This window comes from Parus major, chromosome 17 (assembly GCF_001522545.3).
Source record: "Parus major isolate Abel chromosome 17, Parus_major1.1, whole genome shotgun sequence".
Lineage (NCBI taxonomy): Eukaryota > Metazoa > Chordata > Aves > Passeriformes > Paridae > Parus > Parus major.
In genome coordinates this window covers 6,772,374-6,780,432 of record NC_031785.1, presented here as the reverse complement: position 1 = coordinate 6,780,432, position 8,059 = coordinate 6,772,374, and the positions used below count along the sequence as shown (strand labels likewise).

Genomic DNA, 8,059 nt, shown 5'->3' with positions numbered 1-8,059 from the left:
AGTCCTGGATATCCTCCCTGCCTCAGCCCAGCCTCCTTCCAGTCACAGAACTAAGCAAAAATGCTCTCATTTTCAGGAACATGGGATGAAGTGCTCTAGAATCCAAGGGTAATGTCTTGCTATTTATACTCTCTTGCCCCTGGCACATCCTCTGCTATCCATTTCTGGAGTTTTCCTCCTGGGAACCAGACTCAAGTAATTCCCATAGTCCTTCCAACAAGAAATAAACTGCATTTCTACAAAAATAGACACAAATAGAAATCACAGAAATTATAAAATCATTTAGGTCGGAAAAGATCTTCAAGATCATCAAGTCTAAGAGCAAGTGATGACAAAAAATGACAAGCTTGGCCTGGCCCATATGTGTGCTGGGTATTGCACACACAGAATGAAATCCAAACATTGTGTCAAAGTGCTTCCCATCCAGGTATAAAGCCAGAAATGTGCAAAAGAGACAGGAAAGTGGGGAAATAATAAAATGATTTGTCAGAAATGCGATTGCCATGAGCTTTGCAGACATCACGATGGTGAGTTTGGAAGCATTTTGAAGGAGTAGGATGAGCTAGGCTCATAGATGTTACAGAGAGCACGAGGAACAGGATGGGATAAACACAACAAAAACTTGTTTGAGGATGGAAGAGGTGGGCGAGGGAAGACTGGCACCAGGGGCCAACTGAAGGTGAGAAGCAACCTTTCCAGGCTGCGTGGCAGATGAGGGCGAGGGTGGGTGAAGATGGACTGTGAAAACAAGGATGTGCAGCATATGTTCCAAGTGACAGAGGAAGGGTGCCACGCGAGGGGGGGATCTGCAGGGCTCACACACTGACAGCACTGGGCTGGGAAAGGGATCTCTGCATCCTGCAGGGATGTGTGAGTGCAGCCAGGCTGCGTTTATTCACACCAGAGGGGAGCACTGTCCCTGCAGTGGTTATGAGATATGGAGTGAGAGGCTGGACTAAAAATTTTGGCTGCAAGGCAGGAGCAGAGGGGTCACATCTACTCAGGAATGTTGTGGTGGGAAAGGTTTCTCGAGGCACAGCCGGGGTGTGAGGCTTTGGGCTGTCACCTGGGCTGGTGCCCAGGGTTATGGGGCCAGTGGCGACACACACACTGCAGGAAAGCAGTGTGGTAAGAATTAAATTAGAATTAAAATCTTCATCCCCGCCTTTCTGACCCTGAAGAGCTGGTTAGGCAGCCCCAAGGAGATGCCATAGATGGAGAACAGAATAGAAATGGAGAAGCTATTGTCATCCTGGAGAAACAACGTAGGTGGTGTTTATCCAGTGTAGGAATGGCAGCCTGGTGCCTTCCTAGAGACGGCGTGACACTGATTTGTCTTTGGATAATTGTTCATCTTGTGAGCGGTAAGTTACAGGCTGGCGAACGCCCAGCATTTCTCAGACTCCCTTTGGCATCCCCCATCCAAGCTGTGATCATTTTCATATTTCACACGTCTGGGCTTCCTCTCAGGCACGTGGCACGTGCAGGGATCCCTCTGTGAGTGGTGGGTGCACCCAACCCAGGGAAGCCACCACAGCTCTGCTGAGAGATGCAATCCTGCCCTGGCTCCCTGGGAGCCAGCCTGGGCCTGGCTGTGGGGCTGGGTTTTGCTCTGCAGGTGCTGAGTGAGAAGATGCTCTCACTACACTGCTCCATGAGCTGTGCTTTTTTCTTCTCTGCTTTGCATTGCTCAGTATTGGCTTATAATAGGAACGGATTCTTATTATTTCCACATTATTTCCGGACCTTTCCACACTGTGGAGTAGAACACGTCTGCAAACACTGGAGCTGGGCATCCTGTTTGATTCCTGGGTGTGAATTTTTCCTGGGTGTCCCTGTGACAAAACCTTTCCCAAGTGACCAGTCCTTGCCTTCACTGTTATGTAGTGAGGGCCACATCCTTCCCATGTTTTTTAAAAACACCAACAGTGCAGGTGGCAGGCAGAGCTTGTACCTCCCAGCCCACCTTCAGAGCCTCTGTCAAACAACAGCGAGCAGTAACTTAGAAACAGCTTCTCTTGACAATGAAAGTCATATTTTGCTTTGAAAACACCCTGTGCTTGGAGAAAAAGCTGCAACAAAAGCTCCGTGCCCGTAATGTCTCTCCTTTGCATCTGCTTTGCCTCGGTGTCACCTGCTCTCCTGGGGAGCCTCCCCGCCACGCTGCTGCAGCCCCTGGCTTTGTGTTCCTGACAGCTCTGTCTTCTTCCAGGGGCCAGGCCTCTCACACATCAGTGTCTTTTGATCTCTCCTCTCAGCATTGTCAAAACAGCCTTGTCAAAACAGCCCTGTGGCTGGGGCTGGCAGTGAGGAGTCCTGCACAGCGAGAGAGCTCCTCTCACGCTGGAGAGCTTACATCTTATCCAGGCCACTCTTTTATGCCTCCTGTCTTCCTTTTCCTCTGTTTTTGCCAGAGTGATGAATGGTGACTTTACAGAGTCACTTTCCACTGAGGGCCCTCAGGTATTAATGAGTCACAACACAAATATTTCCTTATTTTCCCTAAATTTTAGCAGTGCGATGCCAAACCACCTCGTGAGACCAAGGCATGGCAGAGAGGCAGGAGACTAAAGGCAAAGGGAAACTATGAAGTTTTTGTTGAAAGTCAAGAAGGATGTCTAGTGAAACTGGAATGACAGGTTTTATTGGTCCTGGACCCAGAAATATTAAAAGAACTTAAGTAAAGTTTCTACTAAAAGTATCCTATTTTGATGTAGCCAAAGTAATCAGGATGAGCTGAGGGTATAAACTTTCTTAAGCAGGGGACATGTAGAGAAATGTAAAAGGAGGAAGATGAGTAAAGAATTTTTAGGCTTTGGGAAGGAAATATTTTTGGATTTAACCTCTTATCTGCAGTTTTCCTCTTCCACTGAGACTCAAGAGAGACAGAAGAACTAATTTCTTCTCTGTTTCCATTATAAGGAGAACATTTTTCCAATGTAACCCCTGGAAAAGGTATCATCAATCACTGCTCTTTTAATCTGGGAGTTGTGACTTCCAAGAGTTTGATGAATAGGTCCAGAAGTTACTGTAGTTTGTGACCTTCCCTTCTGGACAGATGGAAGGAGAAATTCTGAATTTCTTATTCTTTATACCTCTTTGACTTTGATTAGGAGTCACAATGTAGAAAAGATCTGGAAATACAACTTGGCTGGATATTGGCATGGAGGCTTGGAGGAGGAAGGTGTTTGGATGAAAACAAATTTGCCACCAAAATATTTTGAAAAAATAACTCCACAGGAGGATCAACTTTGGGTTTGTGTGTACTATCTGTCCTACAAAAAGAAACCTCAGGGATCCATCTGTGGCTTAGAAGTATTTGATAGAAAAAAATTAAAGCAATGATTTAAACCACTATGTATGGAACTTTATAGAAAAATCAGGTTGCCATCTGCAATAATTAATATGTGTTAATATAATAATGATTGTCATGATTAATATAATAAAAGTATATTGTTTTAATGTGATGGTATATTTTATTAATTGATACTAAAAAACAGTGAGTGAGGGAGGGGAGACTCCTTGACTGCAGAAATCCTGGAGAACAAGCCCAAGGAGGTGTTTTAGCACATCAGAACCAACTGGAGCTGGAATGTGGCACTCAGTGCTCTGGTCTGGTTGATGAGGTGGTGATGGAACAAAGGTCTTTCCCTGGAGGTTTTTCCCAACCCAAATAATTCTGTGACTCTTTCTGTAGCAGTGTGGAGCTGCTCCTGCTGTGCCAACACCTGAGACACAGAAGGGACAGCCAGGAGTTTGGATGCTGTTGTGTTAACATCGATGGGTTTGAGAGCTATGGTTGAACTGCTGCTTGATTTTATGGGAAATAGGAGGAATTAGGAAGGATAAAAATTTCCAGCATGCCAGACTTGAGACTTGGTGTCTTTGATGGCAGAAGATGCCTCCGCCTTGCGGTGGCTGTGGAGTGTGAGTGGGATCCTTGTGTAATTCCTCAGGCTGGAATCAATCATCCCGGATAAATCGGTGCCTCTTTGATCAGAACAGCTCCTGTCCCGCTTGGCTGGAGGTATAAAATCACCAGCCCTCCTGCTCCAAGAACAGCAGGCATCCATAAATCAGCCTGGCAGACCATAAATTCATTTACCCAACAGAGACACGGTCAAAAGCAGCTCAATGGGGTTTTAAAGGCCTTTGTGCAGTGCTGGAGATAAACAACGGCTGGAGGAGGGGGAGAGAGGGAGAAAGTGGCATCTTTATCCTCTGCTGATGGAGTGCTGCTGCTCCGAGGCAGGGTGGCCTTTCTTGGCCCCAGGGTGCTCTGGCAGTCTGGGGCTGGATCTCCCAAAGCTCTTCACAAGATCCTCACTCGCTGCTAAAGCAGAGATGGAGGCAGAGCAGGGACTTTTGGGTCTCTTGGAAAAAACCTTAACATATCTGGAAGATTTCTGCTTGGCATGGCTGACACCAAGTGTCCTGCAAGAGCAAAGTAGGGAATAAACTCACAGCTGAGCCCTGGTCAGTCAGGGGCCTTTGGGGTGTCCTCAGTGAGGGAAGTCTCAGGCTGAGCAGCAGGGACTCTCCCTGGCCATAAACAATAAAATGGTTCTAGACAATTCCACCTCTTTCCATCTGGATTTAGGCCATCAGACATCCAGACTCAAGTCTGAGCCCAATCTATAAAAAAGTCATGTGAAGAGCCTACCTGCAGTCATGCAAATCACAGCAAGTGAAATCTTTCAGGTGCAGGAAAATAAACCTGAGACAGCGAGTTTCCATGGCTGTTTCCCCTTCCCTGCTCTCTGATTTCACTTGGTTTGAGAAAGATATACATATATATATTATATATATTTAAACAATATCACAGCAGCTGTGCTAGTTGCTTCTAATAAAACACCTCTGCTGAAATAATGCAGCGTCTGAGAGATTGGGTGTAATATGGTTAAATGCTTTTACAATCCCCCATTAAAGTAAGTGGATGGAAATTCATAAAATATTGATGGCATTTGAAAAGAGTTCATTCATGGAGCCATCCAGAACTGGGAGCAGGCCCGGAGCAGGCAGTGCTGAGGCAGATGCTGATACCAGGAAGAGAGGACAGACTTAGGTTAAATCTCACTGCTGAAAAGTAGAGTGTTTGAGATCAAACCCTGCGCTGCAGTTTGTTTTAATCCAGTTACTAAACCAAGCAGGGCTCTGCTTTCCTGCTGAGTACGACAGAAATAACAATCCCAAACTGCTCCACGAGCCCAGGGGCACTAATGAGACCTTGGAGTGGGGAAAAGAGCTCTGATTTAAATCTAAGTGATGAGAGAGGGGCTGGCTGCCTTTGAGCCAGCGCCGAGATGACCTGATCCTCTCTCCAAAGGCGCCTGGCTGCACGGCTTCCTGTCTGTGGGGAAGGAAAGAGCAAAGCTGGCTGCATCCCCCAGTCCCCTGGGCACTGAAATCAGCTGGCACTCCTCCAGAAGCTGGGAGGTTGAAGGAAAAGGGGGGAAAACTGTCTCTCTGGAGTTGTTTTCCACCTGAACAAGTGTCTGGCTCCTCAGGTGGAGGCTGTGCCTGCAGCCAGAGGCTGCTCCATGCAGTGCCAGGGGAGAGGCCAAAGGGCCTGGAAAACTGAAGGGCTGTGAAAATCACTGCAGGATTAGGAGAGGTGGCTGTCAGAGGGACTAGGATGGACTGCCTGAGCAGAATTAAGTCTACATCCAGTGTTAATCCAGCATCTTCAAGCTGAGAGCAGCTTTTAACTCTTTGACCAAGGTGTGGACAAGGTTTTGGAAGAAGTAATCTACAGCTGCAGAGGAGTAATCACCTTGGGAAGTGATGGGAGGGAGGAAATCTGAGGGAGAAGAGGGTGAGGAAGAGTTGGGAATGGCCAGTGCAGCACCCTTGTGGCTGTGTCTGAGCTGTCACACCAGAAGAGACTTCTGTACATCACACAGAGAACAGTCCCAGACCCATCTCTGCCACTGGGCCTCACAGCAATTTCTGTGGAGGGAAGCGTGTAGGAGAAATTGCCACCTGGGGATCCCAGGGACCATTATCTCAGGGTTGAATTCCTGCAGTAAATATCCCAGCTGTTTCCACAACGAGTTTGGGAAACATCCCAAGACAAAATGTTCTCTGTCCTCCTGTGCCAGCCTGTTTTCAGCAGTCATCATCCTGACACCTCCTGCAAGTATTGGAAAGCTCCTGCCAGCTCCTGTTCATTAGAGATCCCAATTCCTGCTCACACCAGTTTTACCTCTGTGTCACTCAATTGACTGGAGAGCACAGGAGACAAGGACCTGGGTTCCTATTTCTCATTTTGCAAGAGCAGCTAAATTAACCCTGGGGTCAAAGCCAAATGCCAGCCTCTGAACTCCTCCAGGATTCAGTGGCTGTGCAGCAGCACTGCTGGAAAACTACCCAAGCTTGCTTTAAACTAGCAGTACCTTGCTCAGAGTGGGCAAATTTATGCTACTTTTTTCTGGTTTTAGTTGTCATCGACCTCCAAACTGCTGTTATCTAACTCCATAAAGCTCGTTTCTGCTGTGTACAGACCTGCACTACAGACTTGCTCCCAGCTCAATACCCTGCTTAGGACTTTACTTGCTGTAAACTGGGAATAATTTCACCCAGGATGAGTTTGCCCACGTTGCATTGGAAAAGCAGTCTTTCACTTCCCAGCCTGCGCTCAGCCATGGTGAAGCTATTCTGGTTACACAATTACTGGTTCTCATCCCAGAAACTGCTGCACATCAGAATTGGATCTCTTACTGGTGAGTAAATTAGAGTAAAACAGAGCTTTGGGATCCATTAGGAAGAAAGTATCAATCTAAGGTTATTTTTTGCTTAGGTTTGCTTTCAGTTTTTTCCACCTTGTTTTATCCTCCAGAATGGCAGCAGGTTGTGTATGTTTATTAAACGCACCAAATATTTCCTTATAAATATGTATTCATTTAGTTTGCTTTAATAAATATATCTCTGCAAAGACATATTTATACATACATTTATAAATATTAGTATAAATACAAATCTATTTATACAGTAGTGTACAAACTAAACACAGCTATTAAAGGAATTAAATGTAATTCAAAGCTTGCTATTTTCCAGCATATTGGCAGCTGATCTGTCTCTCTTCTCCCAGCTCTGAAATGTTATCCAGACTTGCCTGTGTGCTGACCCTCATATGCTGCACTTTGGGGAGTTTCCCTCGTGCTGTACAACTGTGTTTCTGTCTGAGAAGCAGCAGGGAAGTTGGGCTTCTGATTTATTGCTGATGAGGAGCAATAAATTTCCTTTAAGGGAAGCACAAGGATGTAGATCATAAATGTGGGAACTCTGGATCAATATTTTTTCCCTTTTCCCTTACACAGGGTGTAAGTAGCTGCTGAACCACCCCGACCAGAGGAAGCAGAATGAATCCTCTCTCAGTGTTATCATCTTCATGTCTGTGCTACGACTGACAGACAAGTCCAAGAAACCCAAAGATTGATTTTTTTTTTCCCTAACCTTTATAGTGATATTTTTTTTCTTCAGGCCCAGTAAACTCTGTGCAGATCTGACCTGTTCTCTGTGAGGAAACCACCCCTGTGGCTTGTGTAGCTGCTTCTTCCACTTCCCGCGTCAAGGACAGCATTACAAACCCTCTGTCATCTCCTCTTCAAAGATGAAGATGAAACTGCCCGTTCCCAGCAGCTGAAAGATGTGCTTTAGTTAAAACCTCAGCCTGTGAACTCAGGAGGGATGGGAATCCCCTGCAGGCTTCCCCAAAAAGACACACTCCCCAAACGTGCTCACTGTGCAGCAGCGAGCCCTCGGTGCCCCAGGCCGAGCAACAGACTCTGCAATGATACATTAAATTCATAGAATTCATACTGTTTAATTCAAGACTATTTTTCATTGCCTTTGTCTTTGGGATTACCAGACCACTAAGGGATTAGATGAGTGATAACAGAGTTAGGAGGGAAAACATACCAGGAACCTTTCCCTTAGAGCAGCTGTGATCATGCTTTTTAGATCCTGAGCATGTCCTGTCCAAGGATTTAAGGCCTCTTACCATTGCTCATTACCTGGTAAAGAAGATGTGCTGTGTCATAATCATCACAATCCTCTT

At 46.0% G+C, this 8,059-nt stretch overlaps 1 long non-coding RNA gene across 1 annotated transcript; it reads left to right on the top strand.

The window, feature by feature from the left end:
* Nucleotides 1–6,352: 6,352 nt before the first annotated feature.
* LOC107211968 lies at nt 6,353–7,822 on the top strand. The gene is made up of 2 exons (XR_001524352.1): nt 6,353–6,722; nt 7,483–7,822. It is a non-coding gene; the product is annotated as an uncharacterized LOC107211968 (long non-coding RNA).
* The last annotated feature ends 237 nt before the right edge of the window (nt 7,823–8,059 follow it).